Below are 16,466 nucleotides of genomic sequence, written 5' to 3' on the forward strand. Positions count from 1 at the left end.
ATCGCTACAGCAGCACCTCAGACTCAGTGGACACATAGAAAAGAGGGGCGAGTGATCCATGGCCCTTGAACAAGGAGCAAGGGAATTTAAGTTTGATGTAAATCCTGGCAATTTCCAATCTACGGCCCTGGGACAAAAGAGCCTGATCTGTGGGCTTTCAGAGGTAGCGGCTTGGAGGTGGTGCATGCCCTTCACCACTACTGTGTTCCAGTCTCTTGGGGATCCAGGGGAGTTTGGATGTAAGGCAGGGTGGGGGTGATTGTCGGTACCCCCAGGTCCCATCCCATGCCCCATGATTTATATGTGCACCCAAGGCTTGCTAGCAACTAGCCACCTACTCATCAGGAAGTAGACTCTTTGGAAGATAGCAGCCTTATTCATTTTTTTTCGCAAGTGTCTGGTCGATAAAGGTGTCATGTGGTGGTGGTGGTGGTTGCTGCAGTGTTCTTTTGGCAGTGGAGCAAAGGAAGAGGTAATTGATTCTGCTCGCTATCTACTTATTCATATAAACTCTTAGTAGTAACTACTGCTGTTAATAGAGCATCTTCGACTCTTCTACAATACTTTGTCATAAGAGGGCATTGCCTGGGACATCAAAATGCAAAGGTGGTGAGAGACCTAGTAAGAGGACAAAGGAAAGGGCCAAAGAACCAAAGGACTAAACGTACTTTAATTCATGCACATCTGAATGTACTTCAGCACTGAATGAAAATGCCTCTCCCTCACCCATTGTCACTTCAATAAGGCAATTTGTTACTAAGGACTTTAACGTTAGTACCAACTCGCTGTCAAAACAGGTTAGTGAGGCCCCTGGAGCTCAAGGAGTAGCCCATGAGGTGGTGGCTTCAGATAATAAATATGGCCAGTCAGACGATATCTTGAAAGATTCTCTCCAATCAATCTTGACAGGGGCCCCAGACTCTCGTCTTCACCTAGTCTTGATGTGTGGGCAACCTCATTGGTGCTCAAAGGGCTCGGGGTCTTCAGGTCCCAATGCAGTGTGAATTACCAAGAGCAAAATGCACCCCTCCTTTTGAAAGCTCTATTGGCCTGCATCTTAAATATAAACCAAGAATCAATAGGAGCATCTACTGATATTCAGTCATCTGGTTCGTCATCCCGGTTGGATGTAATCTTACTTATACCAAACACGTTGCAAAGTATTTTAAAAACTCTTGGGGTTGTTAGTACCAACCACATTGTTCAGTCCTGAAAGATATCCTTACTGAGCTATGTAAACATAAAAAGGGCATGCCAGTGGTTAGGGAAGGTAAGGAGCCTATGATGGCAAACCCCAGAGTAGTTACTGGGCAAGGCTCATGTACTATAAAGGGTAAAGGGGACCAGCCAGGACCCAAAAGGTACAGTTTATATCACAAAATGGCCAATGTTATTTAGGTAAAGTCAATATATTTTTGGTTCCCCAAAGTTCTTCTCAAGCTATTCATTTCTCACAGGGGTATGGAGGGATGAAAAGCGGATCCAGGTCATCTGAGTTGAGGTTGGGTAGAAGGAAGAGGGAAAGAATGATAGAAAGAATTACATATGCATAACAAACGGGGTTGAGGTTAAAAAGGGATGGCAGTGCTCCTCATCCAATGAGTGGCATGACACCAGTGCTTGTTACCATATCCAGAGGGAGGTAATAGAGCATGTTAGGAGCCAGCCATCTAGGAAATCCCAGTTAATACAAGACTGTGCTACTGCACGTAATGGCACATAAGCGCTTGGTCAGGGGAAGGGGCCCAATTCCCCAGGTTTTAAAGGGAAGAGCAAAGAAAACTTTATTTTGGCAGAGAAGCCACTTCCACAAGAACCTGGATACCATGTTTTGATGCTGGATATAACGTGCTGGGGGGTGGGGGGGGGGGAAATGTGCCCTCTGAATCATTAGAAAATTCTGAGTATATTTCAGCAGATTCCCTCACTCTCCGGCAGCTCCTCAGTTAATTTATCCCATGTGGGGTTTTCAAGCATCGCACTTATGATAGTGAAGGCTGAAGAGGACCTAACCAGTGTTTGTTTAGATATAAAGATCCCCATATATGAGAAGACAAGAGTGAATGGCCTAAACTCTACTTAATTTTTAAGAATCCATGGTGGTTTGGCCCAAAGTTCAAGTTCAAGTTCAAGTTCAAAAATTTGTATAGCGCACTCCTCACCCAGAGGGTCTCAAGGCACTTGAGGGAGGGGGAGGGGAGGGAGGGTACTTTACTTATCGAATATCCAAGTTTTTAGTTGCTTTCTGAAGGTGAGGTGGTTCTGTGTAAGGCGGAGGTGGGTGGGGAGAGAATTCCAAGTTTTGGCCGCTAAGAAGGAGAAGGATCTACCCCCCATGGTTGATCTGTGGATGCGCGGAATTGCGGTGATGGCTTGATTGGACGATCGTAGTTGTCGGGTGGGGGTGTAAAAGAACAGGCGCGTGTTGAGGCATTCGGGTCCTAGGTCGTAGAGGGCTTTGTGTGCGTGGGTGAGGAGACGGAATGTTATTCTCTTGTTGACGGGGAGCCAGTGGAGGTCTTTCAGGTGACCGGAAATGTGATCTTGGCGGGGGATGTCTAGTATGAGTCTGGCTGAGGCGTTTTGGATGCGTTGCAGTTTTTTCTGTAGTTTAGCTGTGGTTCCGGCGTAAAGGGTGTTTCCGTAATCCAGTCGGCTTGTGACTAGTGCGTGGGTGACCGTTTTTCTTGTTTCGGTGGGAATCCAATGGAAGATTTTTTGGAGCATGCGTAGGATGTTGAAGCATGATGATGAGACGGCATTGACTTGTCTGGTCATCGAGAGGGAGGAGTCCAGGATGAAGCCCAGGTTACGTGCGTGGTCAGTTGGTATGGGTGCGGTTCCCAGGGCCGGTGGCCACCATGAGTCGTCCCAAGCAGAGGGGGATGATCCTAAGATGAGGACTTCCGTTTTGTCCGAGTTCAGTTTTAAACGGCTGTTCTTCATCCACTCGGCTACATCTTTCATTCCTTCGTGTAAGTTGGTTTTGGCGGTGTTTGGGTCTTTGGTGAGGGAGAGGATCAGCTGGGTGTCGTCTGCGTAGGAGATGATGTTGAGGTTGTGTTGGCGCGCGATGGATGCGAGGGGACTCATGTATACTTTGAAGAGGGTGGGACTGAGTGATGATCCTTGTGGTACGCCGCAGATGACTTCGGTGGCCTCTGATCTAAAAGGGGGGAGGCGGACTCTCTGGGTTCTTCCGGCGAGGAACGAGCTGATCCAGTCCAATGCTTTCCCTTGTATTCCGACGTTGCTGAGGCGTTGTATGAGGGTGCTATGACAGACTGTGTCGAAGGCTGCGGAGAGGTCAAGTAGGATGAGGGCAACTGTTTCTCCGTTGTCCAGTAGTGTTCGAATGTCGTCTGTTGCTGTGATGAGGGCGGTCTCGGTGCTGTGTTTGGCTCGGAAGCCGGACTGTGAGGGGTCGAGGGATTTGTTGGATTCGAGGAAGGTGGCGAGCTGATTGTTGACGGCTTTCTCAATGACTTTGGCAGGGAATGGGAGGAGCGAGATGGGGCGGTAGTTCTTAAGTTCAGTGGGGTCTGCTGTGGGTTTCTTCAGAAGGGCGCTGAGTTCGGCATGTTTCCAGCTTTCCGGGAAGGTAGCGGAGTTGAGGGAGCAGTTGATGACGTTTCGGAGATGGGGTGCGATGATGGAGTCTGCTTTGTTGAAGATGTGGGGGGACATGGGTCGGTTGGTGATCCTGAGTGGATGGAGTTCATCAGGCGGATGGTGTCTTCGGTGGTGATTGGGTTCCAGGCGCAAAGGTTGATGGAGGGGGGTTTTGGTTCGGAGGTGGGTGGAGCGGATTGGTCTCCGGACTGGTTTTCAAAGCTGTTATGTATGAAGATGTGGTGGGGACATGGGTCGGTTGGTGATCCTGAGTGGATGGAGTTCATCAGGCGGATGGTGTCTTCGGTGGTGATTGCGTTCCAGGTGCAAAGGTTGATGGAGGGGGGTTTTGGTTCGGAGGTGGGTGGAGCGGATTGGTCTCCGGACTGGTTTTCAAAGCTGTTATGTATGTCGGCGATTTTGTTGTGGAAGAAAGAGGATAGGGAGTCGCAGAGGACTTGGGAGGGAGTGATGTTGTTGGTGCCGGCGGTGGGGTGGGTAAATTCTTTGACGATGTTGAATAGTTCCTTGCTGTTGTAGGCGTTGTTGTCAAGTCGATCCTTGAATGCTGATTTCTTGGTGGATCGGATCAGTTGGTGGTATTTGCGGGTGGCTTTCTTGAAGGTGGTCAGGTTGTCAGTGGTTGGGTTTTTTCTCCAGGCTTTCTCGAGGGTGCGACAGAACTTATTGGATTTGTTAAGGTCATCGTTGAACCAGGGGGCTTTTTTGCTACCTTGTTTGATTTGATGGTTTTTCAAGGGTGCTAGTTCGTCAGCGCTGTGGGTGATCCATTGTGTGAGGTTGGTGGCTGCTTGGTTTGGGTCTGATGATTTGGCAGGAGGGTTTTGGTGAAGTGATGTGATGAGCTGGTCGGTGGTAATTTTGTTCCAGTTTCTTCGGGGAACTGGTTGTGGGAGGTTGTGGGTCGTGGTCTTTTTTTAGTTGAAGTGAACGCAGCTGTGGTCCGTCCAATGGAGAGCTGTGGTGTGGTTGAAGGAGATGTGCTTGCTGGAGGTGAAGATTAGGTCGAGTGTGTGTCCGGCATAGTGGGTGGGGGTATCAACAAGTTGTTCGAGTCCGAGGTTGGCCAGGTTGTCCAGGAGGGTGGTGGTATTGCTGTCGTTTTCTTTTCCAGGTGGAAGTTGAGGTATCCCAGTAGAATGTAGTCCTTGGAGGGGGGGGCGTGTGGGCTGATGAAGTCGGTGATGTCTTCGCTGAATTGTGTGCGGGGTCCTGGTGGCCTGTAGATGAGGGTGACTGAGTGTGGTCTTGGGGTCGGCGTGGATCTGGAAGTGAAGGTGTTCGGCGGTAGGGAGGTTGTCATCGGAACTGGTCGTGATGCGGATGGTGTTCTTATGGACGATGGCGATGCCTCCTCCTGTTTGGTTGGTGCGATCCTTTCGGATGATCTTGTAGCCGTCCAGGATGGCTATGGCGATGTCGGGAGCTGATGAGGCGTTCATCCAGGTTTCTGTAAGGAAGGCGACATCATGCGATGTAGTGTCGAGTAGGTTCCAAAGGTCAATGGCGTGTCTGTGGATCGAACGGGTGTTGAGTAGGATGCATTTCAGATGGTTAGTGTTTGAGCTTTGCTTGGAGTTAGTGGATTTGGTGTGGTTTCTGATGCTGTCGAACTTGCAGGAGCGGCAGGTGAAGGGTCCATGGATGTGTCCGGGGGTGGCTTGGTAGCAGGTCAGGAATCGTCAGAGGGAGATGATTTCATCTTATTCTCCAGCTAGCTTAGTGCCAACTGCTAAGGAGACTAGGCAAGATCAATGGATCTCTAAGAATTTAAGGGTAGTATTTGTGAAAATGCCAATTCAGAGAGGGGTACCAAAGTGGGAACAGGAAATTAGATTTGCCCCGCTGATGCAGCTTCAAGACATGTGGGAGTGGGATGAATGGCCAAGTGCTCTATAGAGGGAGGAATCCTCTTCCAACCTGCGAATTCCAAGCTGGAACATACATGGGTTTGAGTGCTTCAAGAGGGTTGTCGACTTGGTACAAACAATGAAGCCCTACCGTGTGGTGTTCCTTCAGGAGTCTTGGTTGAGAGAGGATTAAACAGTAGAGGGCTTTGTAACCATAAAATGTAAAGGCTTTAAACGAGGTGTTGACCTCATATCTACTAAAGTAATTAAAAAATCTCTTGAGATCGTCAACCTGTCTAGTGGCAGACAGCTGTCCTTTGCATAATTCGTTTTGCAGATACTTCATTCTGATAAACATATATATCCATAAAGAAGAGTATTGCAGAATGAATAATTAGTTGGAGTCTTTTGATCAATCTTTTCAGGAAATGCTAGGGAAATTCCTGGAGGCCATCATAATTATGGTAGGGGAATTTAGCGCCCATCTGTATCCCGATCAGTTGGGCACCAAATGGAGGAGGTACTGAATTGCTATAATATCCCCCAAGCCTCTTTTCCATCTGGTGTGATAAAGCAGGAGGCTAAGGTTTGGGGGCAATGGCTTGCAAACAATGGGATGTTATGTTTAAATGGTCATTTAAAAAATGACATTCCAACAGCAGCAATAATCCAGCAGGGCCAATTGGAGGGCCCTATTGACTATATGTTCATTACAGACTGGCAGTTTGGACTTTATTCGTATTTTAATTTGACAAAATATAGGGGAAGTGATCATAGGGCCACTTCAGCTGTCTTTTGTTTTTACAAACCTGTGGTAGCCAAAATGGTGCTATCCATGGGGGTAACCATCCCACGGAGACTCACAACACGACTCGAATCACTCCACCTCCAGCTTTTGGCTTCGTATAAATTAACTGAAAATGTTGATGTTTTTTCTGTGGGAAATGAAAATAGAATCATGTGGTTTAATGAGATTACAGAAAATGTGTCGTGTTGATTACGTGTTAACAGCAAAATGTTTGGGTCACAAACAACCGGCCATGATAACGGGAAGGGCTGGTTAGATTTCTCCTGTCAGGAAAGGATAAGTCTTGGGAGGAAGGCATCCAAGCAACTTAGGTCCAGACCATAAGATTATCCCTATCAGGAATTGGATAGACTAAAGTTTCAATATAGGAAGCTGATTAAAGAGGACACGAAAATATTTTCAACTGTAGTATTTAGGATGGTATGTTGGAGGTTATACAGTCAGGGGACCAGAGAGAGCTCTGGAATAAAGTAAATGAAGCTTCTATTCCTTTTGAATGGGCCCTCTAATGTATGATTGCAGCGGATATCTTGGCACGTACTAGGAGGGTTCACATGGCATCTCATCTATGCCATCTTGCCCTCAAAAAAGCCCCCGCTAAGAATATGGTACCCAACTGGTTGTCTGAGAAAGAAGTAAAGAAGGTAATTGGCTGTATAAAGTTAACAAGAGCAGTTTGCCCCAACAACATCCCCCACTCTTAATTGAGACAAACTGTGGCTGATGGGAAAAGGTTTTATCTCTTTTGTTCAGCTATATAGCCACAACGGGCCAATAGTCCATATCATGGAGAGGGGTCAATAGTGAAACCATATAAACTGATCAGCCTGGACATGATGGAGAAGGTGTTCTCAAAAATGTTATTGCCTCACTTGGATGATTGTGTGCAAGAGCTCAAGCTTATACCGGTTGAGCAAGGAGAATTCAGAGAGGGTCACTCAAAAATAGGTCACTGTTTTTTTCTTTTGGCTATTATTCGGAAATCCGTGGATCTTATTCAAAGGCTGTGCTGTTGTTTTATTGATTTTCATACAACCTTCGATACAGTAGACAGGGGTCTTCTCTAGGGATAACTCTGCTACTCGAAGATTCCAATTGATCTCCTCAGTGCAATACAAGGATTACATACGGTTAATTGGGCACAGGTTGAACTTGTTAAATCTGGCAGATTATTGGAAAATAACCCAATTCGGACCAGCCTACGAAAGGGGTGTGTCTTAGCTCCATCACTTTCAGCTTATTCTTGTAGACCTTCGAGCAGCTAAAAAATTATCAAATTCCTTTTCTCCCAAAGTTGGGGAACGGCATTTCCCATGCCTGCTGTATGTGGATAATTTGGTTTTGCTGGATTGCACTCCAATCGGTCTGCAAAGGCACTTTGACTCGCTTGAGGCATATAGTAAACAGAATTTGTTGATAATAAACTTGAAAAAAAAACAAAGGTGGTGGTCTTCGGAGAAAAATTTGAATATGTTCAAATAGTTCTTGAATCCCTAGCGGTAGAAGTGGTGGACTCCTATAAAAACTTAGGGCTGACCTTCTATAGGAATAAAAAAAGGGACACCCACATGGGGAATATCAAGCAGAGGTCCATCAGAAAGCTGAATGCCTGGTTAAATGTAACTAGAGGTATGGGATTCGGCTCTTACCCATCCTATGAAGGATTATGAAGCGAAAATACCCCCACCCCATGGTAGTGTATGGAGCAGAGGTTCTTGCACTTGATTCTTCTTATAACTGGGATGTGCTGTAGGGGGGAAACAGTGTTTACAATGCAGAAAGAACAACGCTGTGCCATTGCAACGTAGGCACTACAACGAAAAAGTCTTTATCACGCATTCCATTACAACACAAGTTGTTACAACAATTTGCTTTAGGGAACACATTGTTGGATTTTAATTCCAACACCTTCCCTACTGTTGCACAGACTGGAGTTGAAATAGTAAAATATACTTTTCCAAAGTCCAGCGTTTCTCTTAGGCAAGTTATAATGGAACGCGTGGTAACAGCGCGTTTGTTGTAATGCCCGCATTGTAAAGGCATGCGTTGTAAAAGGATGCATGAATACGCCATACATCAGCTGGAGGGGGCTGTCCTAGGAGGTTATTGTTGCTACCACCAGGAGCCATGGTTTAGGGTATAAAGAGGGAATTGAATCGGTTTCCTGGAACTTGCAGGCAATATCCCATATTCTGAGATTTCTTAAAGAGCTACATAGCGAAGATTATGTCAGGAATAAATCCTTGCTAGTGATAGGAGGTGGGCCAGGGAAGCTCGATCAAGGATAAAAGTGACCTAAAAAAATGCATTCACTACGGGGTACAATTGAAACATTGTCTCCCTTCCCTAGTAAGCTTTGAGAGAATCTCAAGGCAAGGCTGCCGGTTCTTTGGACCTGCCCTACTTGAGTGAGAAACCATCCATTTGTTTTACATTAAGCTTGGCTTAATGTCCAGGTAGCTAACTCCAGGCTGTGTAATAACATTTTAAAAGTGGAACTGGGGTGTAACCCAATTTTTTTGAGTTCTTCGTGGTGTAGGGTTGGAAATGGATTCTCTACGTGCTACCTGGATGTAAAATGCTCCTTGTCTCATGTACGTATAGATTGTGTGTTCTATATCTCTGCCTGAATCAAATTTGTAAGACCCTTATTTTTAAAATACCAAACACATTCACAGTTGGACGCAATGGCACTTTTATCAGATATGCACTATCTTGATGTTGCACAAGGAATTGCACACTTTAGTCTTGCTCTTAAGCAGAGTCTTAAAGATAATTTTGACACACTTGGGGGGGGTCTTGTGAATTTTTAAGATGATCTTATAATGTAATTGGTTTAAAGTTTTAGAATGTTTTATGGACAAGTGTCCTCCTAAACCTACTGTCTAACTAACTGACACACTCAAGGTACAGTGGCAAGACCATTCTGACTCCTCCAGCCAAAATGACAGCCCAACCTTGTCATAAGGTGTGCTATTGGCTACTGTTCTGGAGCTCCTCTGCATAAGAATGGCCCACACTTGACATGATGTACTTCCCTGGCAACTCCATGGCTATCTCTGACATATTCAGCATATTAGGGCCCATCCTTGACCAGGTGGACATGGTAGGAAACATTCTGGCTAGTCCTGCCAAAACAGTGGCCCGTCATTGACATAGTTAATGAAAGTGCATTATTTCTGGAGTGTATAACCCAGGCTTCTCCTCCAACAAGTAGCTCCTTAGCTACTGGGAATTATGCAGCTACCTGTAAGTAGCTCTCCTGTGTCCATTCCAGCTTACAAAATTAGAAGCTTTTGCTTGCATGAATATATATGCACCAAAACTGAAAAGAATGTATTAGGGATGAAAATGTATGCATTTTCAGAACTGATAAGTTGATGTTTGAATTTCCAAACTCTATTTAAAATTGATATTTGAGTGATAAATCATGTGAAGTTGCGGAGGTTTATTATTAATAATATTACTCTGTTGCCAAGGACATTTAAGCTACTATCGTTAGGTACGGAAAGGCATTCCAAAGCCATTCTTTTACATTACTGCTTGAAATCCTGCTTGCTGCCCTCAGGTAGTCACTGTGGATCATTTTACATATGGTGGCCACTAACATAATCTTGTTTGACGCGGTCACTTTTACAACACTAATGATATTAGTAGGTCGGGATTATTTTTATTGATTGTAAGTCGCTCTTATTAGAGAAATGGATGGAGACCCCTGGTATAACCATATGCCGCATAACCATATGGCCCTGTTTCAAGCATTCAAATTCAAAATACAGATATAAAAAAGATACTACTCTCCATGGCTTAGGCATGTCAGGCTTACTCATCTGTATGTTTTCCCCTAGATAACAATAAAGACTCACTTACTTCCAGAAAAATAATATCAGTATTGTCTGTATGTCGGCTCTCCCTAACAGATATACATAACAAATATGGCAAATATATTTTTATATAGATAAAAGGACCTACATTCCTATGTCTGTGTGAGGAGAAACAACATCAGTGTAACATATTTATTAGAGTGAAAAAGAAATAAAGTGTAAATGTGTGGATAAACTAAATAATGGATGTTTTACTATAGATTAACATTTCAATTAAATAGTTCATCCTGCATAACGCCCAAATGGGCTTCTCTTCTTACATTATATAAAGAGCTCAATTGGCATGAATTATATAGATACTATGTCTGATTTATAAATGATGTCCTCATTAAAGAAACTCTGTTGGATCGCGAGTGTTTCTTCAACCCCAATCCAAAGGGGTATGACGTATTAGAGATAAATATATTCCTGTAATTTATATTCGTGATCCATACCTGTGATCTTATCTCAGAAGAGAAGAAAAAGGAAACAATGCAAAAAATAAATTTAAATCTATCCTTTAAGTCATAAACATAAAACCATATGCATAATCATTGTCAAGTGCCACTCATTATCCTATATGAATGCCAGGTCCTCATCCATGTTTAGGCCATGTAGATGTTTAGTCTGTAAATCAATAGTAAGTCTTGATTCCAGTTCCCGTGGATTCTTCCATTTTTTGGAACTCTGCCGATGTCAAAGCACAATCATTTTGTTGAGTCCCTGTTATGCTCCAGTTCAAAATGTCTAGCAACAGGATAAGTGGGAGTTGTATGCTTTACGGGTCTCAGATGTCCTTTTTCATAGGACAAAGTTTCTTACCACATATTTTAATTTGCAGGAACATTGCAGCACACAGAATTAGTAATTTGTGGGTGCATGTCAAAAATGTATCAAGCCACCTTTTTCTGCCCATAGGCAAACATATTCCTTACATTTAGAAGGTTTTTTGAAAACCTTGAAATTCGAACCTTTTATAAAAAAAATTGAAGTTCATTAAGCCAGCATGCCTGTTTTTAAACTCTGAAATATTAACTGTGGCCAATGTGTATGAAAATTCCATTTTGCATTTCCTAAATAGTAAATAATAAGAAATCGCTATTTTGGAAATACAAATTGGAATGTACGAAATTTACAATTTTCTGATAGCGATTCCTATGGAGTCATAATTGCTATTCAGAAATCACAAATTTGGAAATGAAAGTGGTGCTCGTGTAGAGGGCTCCAATGCCCTTGGGGCAAGTGCACGCTACACAGCATGGTAAAAACTACATTTTGGGTGCCTTTGCAAAAACTGCACCTGGATACCATTGCATTGTCTTCGATGGAAATAGCATTTCCTAAATGCCCATTTTGCATTTAGGAAATGCTATGTAGATGCCGCTTGGAAATCGCAAATAGGAAATCCCTATTTGCAATTTCCTATTTTGGTAATCACAAAATGGTGGTAGAAATCACAATTTGCGACTGCGTTTTTAGCTTTTGTACATAGGGAAAGGCTATTTAGCATTTCTTAAAGGCCTGAAATAGTGATTCAGTACATTAAGAAATGCTAAATTGGTTCATACATATGTGCCTATGTGTCAATATATCCACAAGGGACTGTGCTTGTCGATATATAATAGGTCGTCTTAGTCCTGTTTCTGGTTTTATGATGTTACCATTTCTCAGATCTGTATTCATATTCAATAATCATATTATGATTATAAATATAATGAAGAAATCGGAATCAAAGAAATCACAGAAATTTCAGAGAGATAGGAAAGATTATTCAGGGCAAAGAGTTTCGACATTTTTCAAGAAACATGATTTTTATAGGGAAGAAAGGAAGTTGGAGGGAAATCAAAGGAAGCACTAGTTAGCAACAACAGGCTCAAGCTTAGATATCAGCTCAAATATGGAGGAATGCTGGGAACATCCACCACATCCTTTAACAATAAAGACAATTTATTAGACCAATTTTGCCTACTTCGCAAAGCAGAAAAAACTAAAAGGAGACACTACAAGGTAAAAACAGAAATCATGCAAAGGCAGGCAAGGAGGAGCTTGGCCCAAAAACAGACAAAACTCCTAATGGCAGGAAAAACAGACAGTCCTGAAAGAATAAAAGTGACTGAAATTAGCTTAACAATAATTACTTATCGTATGACCACTTATCAGGGTGCGAGATCAGCTCTGGGACTAGGATTATCTTTTTGTCAATTAATAATTTCAATTATGTTGAGTTCTGAATTAATTATTTTCTATTCATTAAAAAACTGAAACTGATAAAGGTACATAAGTTATTCTCCAAGGGCATTGTGGTTGGCACTGAAACCAGAAAGAGAAATGAGAGCACCATGGTGGATGATGATTATCTACCATCATAAAAAAAGTCTTGCAAGCAAATCTCCTTAGCAGGGTTACTATAATGGATTAAAGGGAAAACCTATGGAAAACAGCTGTTTAGATCAGTGCGAATCTAAATCAACATGTTTACCCAGCATGCTTCAAGATAGCATAGATACATTTCATGAGATGGTTATGGAAAAATAGGTTTCTCAGAACAGGCACATACAGTGATGCCAACAACAACTTGGCTCTAGTTCGGAAAGATGCCATCTCCTCACTAAGAAACAGCTCCTCTATCATCATTAACAATTTGACTGCTTTGCTTGCTCCCCACCCATGCTAATCCTGTTTTGGATGTTTGACGTAGCTCATTCTTAAATGTTCATAATGTTTTTCCAGACAAGGTACCCCGGCCAAATCTGCTTGCTTTTTTCAAAAATCTTGGGGATTCTATAAGTACCCAGGGCTTCTAGATTCTCTGGAGGGAAAAGAGAAGGCAGTTATAATATAGTTATATTCTGTGGGGGAAATGAGAACATTTGCTCTGGAAGAAAGCATGCTTTATTTTAAAAAAATGGTATCAATTAAAGTTTGGTATCCTAGGATCACCATCGTCCCAGCTTTCAAGAACACACAGAGTAGATCTCTCAAGGTTTTCCCAAAGAAATAAACTGTTGAAACAAAAAAAAATGAAATGTGTAGGAAAAACCATTTGTGACAATGTTCATCTGTAATTTTTTATTATGATGGCCAGTTTGCAAACACAATATACCTTCGATAGGCTCTTCTGGTCATGGGTATTTTGGGTTTGTAGGTTCTCCAAAACCATGCAATACACAGAGCCAACAAGTTATCTGCACCTCCCAATAGTTTTGCATTGTGTACCAGGTACACAGCAAATCATTTGGTAACATATAAGGAATCAAACATGGGTTGAAACAAACCAATGTATTTCCAAAATGTACACAAGACACTGAGTTTAGAAAGTGGTTAGTTATACAGCTCTGACTTTGTGGTTACCTATACTACAATGTGATTCATGGGGAATTCTGCAAAATGTCCTCTTTCTTGCCAACTGGCTTAAATTTGGGAGCCACAAATGCAGGCCCTAGCTCAGATGGCACCCAGGGACACCTACTAAACCCAGACAGTTCTGAAAACTAGACACCTGGAGGAGTCTGTCGTGGTGGGACTTACACGGATTTCACAAGATCATTTACTCAGATATCCTTGCAGACCTCAAACATTTCTTAAAAACACACATTTTCCTCATATTTCTGTGAGAGACAGTTCTGTAATCTGTGGGAATCTATACATTATATTCCACCCAGTGGTCCCTGACATCTCCTAATAAAGTTGGTACTCCACTTGTGTGGGTGGGCCTTGCTCCAGTGATAAACAATGGCCCAGGGGGAATATGGGCAGATGACATTTTCCACTAAAAAACAACAACATTTTTTTACAATGGGTTTAATGTTTGATTTTGCAACTAGACTTGTCCACCACTCAGGGAAACATACCACTCCCACACATTTCTTAAACCATATACCTGATGCAGTCAAGGTAAATGTGACTTGCATGGGTCTCATAAGGTTATTCCACCCAGAAGCCCATGCTAGCTTCAAATGTTAGCTAAAGACACACATTTTCCTCACATTTATATGACAGAAAGTTCTGGAATCTGAGGGCATCTACAAATTTCCGCCCACGCAATGTTCCCAAATGTCTCCCAATAAAAACGGTACCGCACTTGTGTTAATGGGCTAGTGGCTGCGACAGGAAAGCTCTCAAAACGCAATGTGGAGACAGCAACATTTCCTGTCAAAATATAACCTGGTTTGAGAATGGTGGTAACTACAGTACTTGGGCCCAAACTCAGCGGCCACTTAGGGAAACCTGCCTTACATGGATACCAGATTTGTGTTTACCCAAATGCCCTGCAGATCTCACAATGTGCCTAAAATCATGAACTTCCGCAATCAGAAATAACCAGCTATCTGGACCAGGGGAGACAGAAAGATTCTATCATCCCTTATGGGGTGGGGCTATGCAGGTTGAGCTTCCCCATCCTTTTGTTTGTTGTGACATCATTTTGAAATTCTTGGTTTTTGGCGAGCTTTCCGCACCTGAGAGTAGACTGAGGAAAAACAACCTTTCTCTGCCCCTCAGGGTGTAATGGGGAGCAAAAGATTGCTTTGCCCCTTTTGGGGTGACATATTCCCAAATGACAAAGTTGGAGGCCTGCAACCCTTTGTTTAGCCTAAATGTTAACTGGTGTCTAGTGGGCTTTCTGCCCCACCAGGGGGGCAAACCCATATTCTGCCTGTATTTCTCCTACTTTTAGGAAGGGAGCATGGCCTTACACCACAGTGGTCTGTACCTACATTTTCCTTTTTTAAGTAATTAAGGCACAGGTATCTAGCAGGCTTTCTGCCCCAATATGCCTCCCAGGGGCAGAAAGACTGCATTGCTCTCCTGCCTCCACCCTTTTGTTATTTTTTGCTAAATAAATGTCTTTCACATCCTTGAAGAAGAAACAGAACCTCAAACACCTCTAGAAAACGTTATGCTATGTAGGATGAATGGCGAATTGAGAACTGCCCGACTTAACAGGAACGGTTTCTTTGGCAATTGCCACGAATGCCATCTTCCTCGTGGCAATACTCTTAAGCAGGACATACAAGATTCCTAAAAGGCGAAATACCTAAAGAAAATTCAGGCACCATCTTCTTCTGTCAAAACTACAAATAAACGTTTGTCGACCCAATACATAAACATTTTTGTAGTTATGGGTAGAATATGTCATTCAATCATATTCTGAAAGGTGTTACATTCCACAAAATAGTGAAAAAACTTTGATTTGCATTAGGCAAATATGATAGTGACACAAGACTCATCTCTGTAGACCTACTTGTTAATATTGCCTAACTGACCATAGATATTGTCACAAAAAAAGAATATTTTGTAGTCAAATCTATCATCATTGAGGAGCAAAGCAGCCTAGCTACTCCCATTTGGAGCACCAATACTTCAGTCTATAACAAGCCTAAAAGAGGCCTGAAAAAATTGCATCAAAATTATGATGGCTTTCTTTAATGCATTGTAGAAGATGTTCTTTCTTATCTCCTCTGCCTGAACAGGGTTAATCTACAATCACTTTTCTGAAAATACCCAAGCATTGAACTGTATAAAAAAATACAGGCATCAAATACCTTCTAAAAAGGTATAAAAGGCCATTTTAGTGGAGATAGGGATACACTGTCTGCAGGTTATGGCTGAAATATAGTCCTAAACAAAATGTTGTGGCCAAATATTGATGACTTAAATATTGTGAATGTTAGTAGGCATGGGTAAATATGCTTACTTTATTAAACTCCACTTATATGTACCGTGATGATTTTCTAAATCTGCAATTTGGGGTTAAGGATGGTAAATTTATATTTACATACACATACTTGCTGTTGTGATATTTTGGCTCTCAAAGGGTAAGAAATTATATTTTGTAGGCTTTCTTTCCTTAATATTTTAACACACAACCAAGGTAGAATTTCCAATACAGGAGAACTAAATATGCTCACCATGCAGAACTGGGATAAAACTCACTAGCCTTTATTTTAGAATGCCCTTATTTTAGTTGGGCTCTCCAAGGTCAAAATCTGTCCATTGATGACACATTCTATTTTTAAAAGCATGTATGTTGGTTCTAATAAGGTAATTCTATTACCTAGTTGACATTTCTGTCAAATATGTACTGGTTAGTTCAAAATCATGTTAAGAAGTCTACATAAGAAAAACACTTTACCTAACTTGTTACAAAGGTTATGCAGTGTGGAGATTTTAATGAGATGCATGAGCCCATCCCAACCCCCGTTTACAGCTCAAGTGTCATGCTCTCTTTAAAAAAAAAGTTAGTTATAATTGGATATGGCGTTCAAATTCTGGATGTCTTCTATGGTTTACTGCCTGGTTGTTGCCATATTG

The sequence above is a fragment of the Lissotriton helveticus genome, chromosome 1_1 (assembly GCF_964261635.1).
Source record: "Lissotriton helveticus chromosome 1_1, aLisHel1.1, whole genome shotgun sequence".
Lineage (NCBI taxonomy): Eukaryota > Metazoa > Chordata > Amphibia > Caudata > Salamandridae > Lissotriton > Lissotriton helveticus.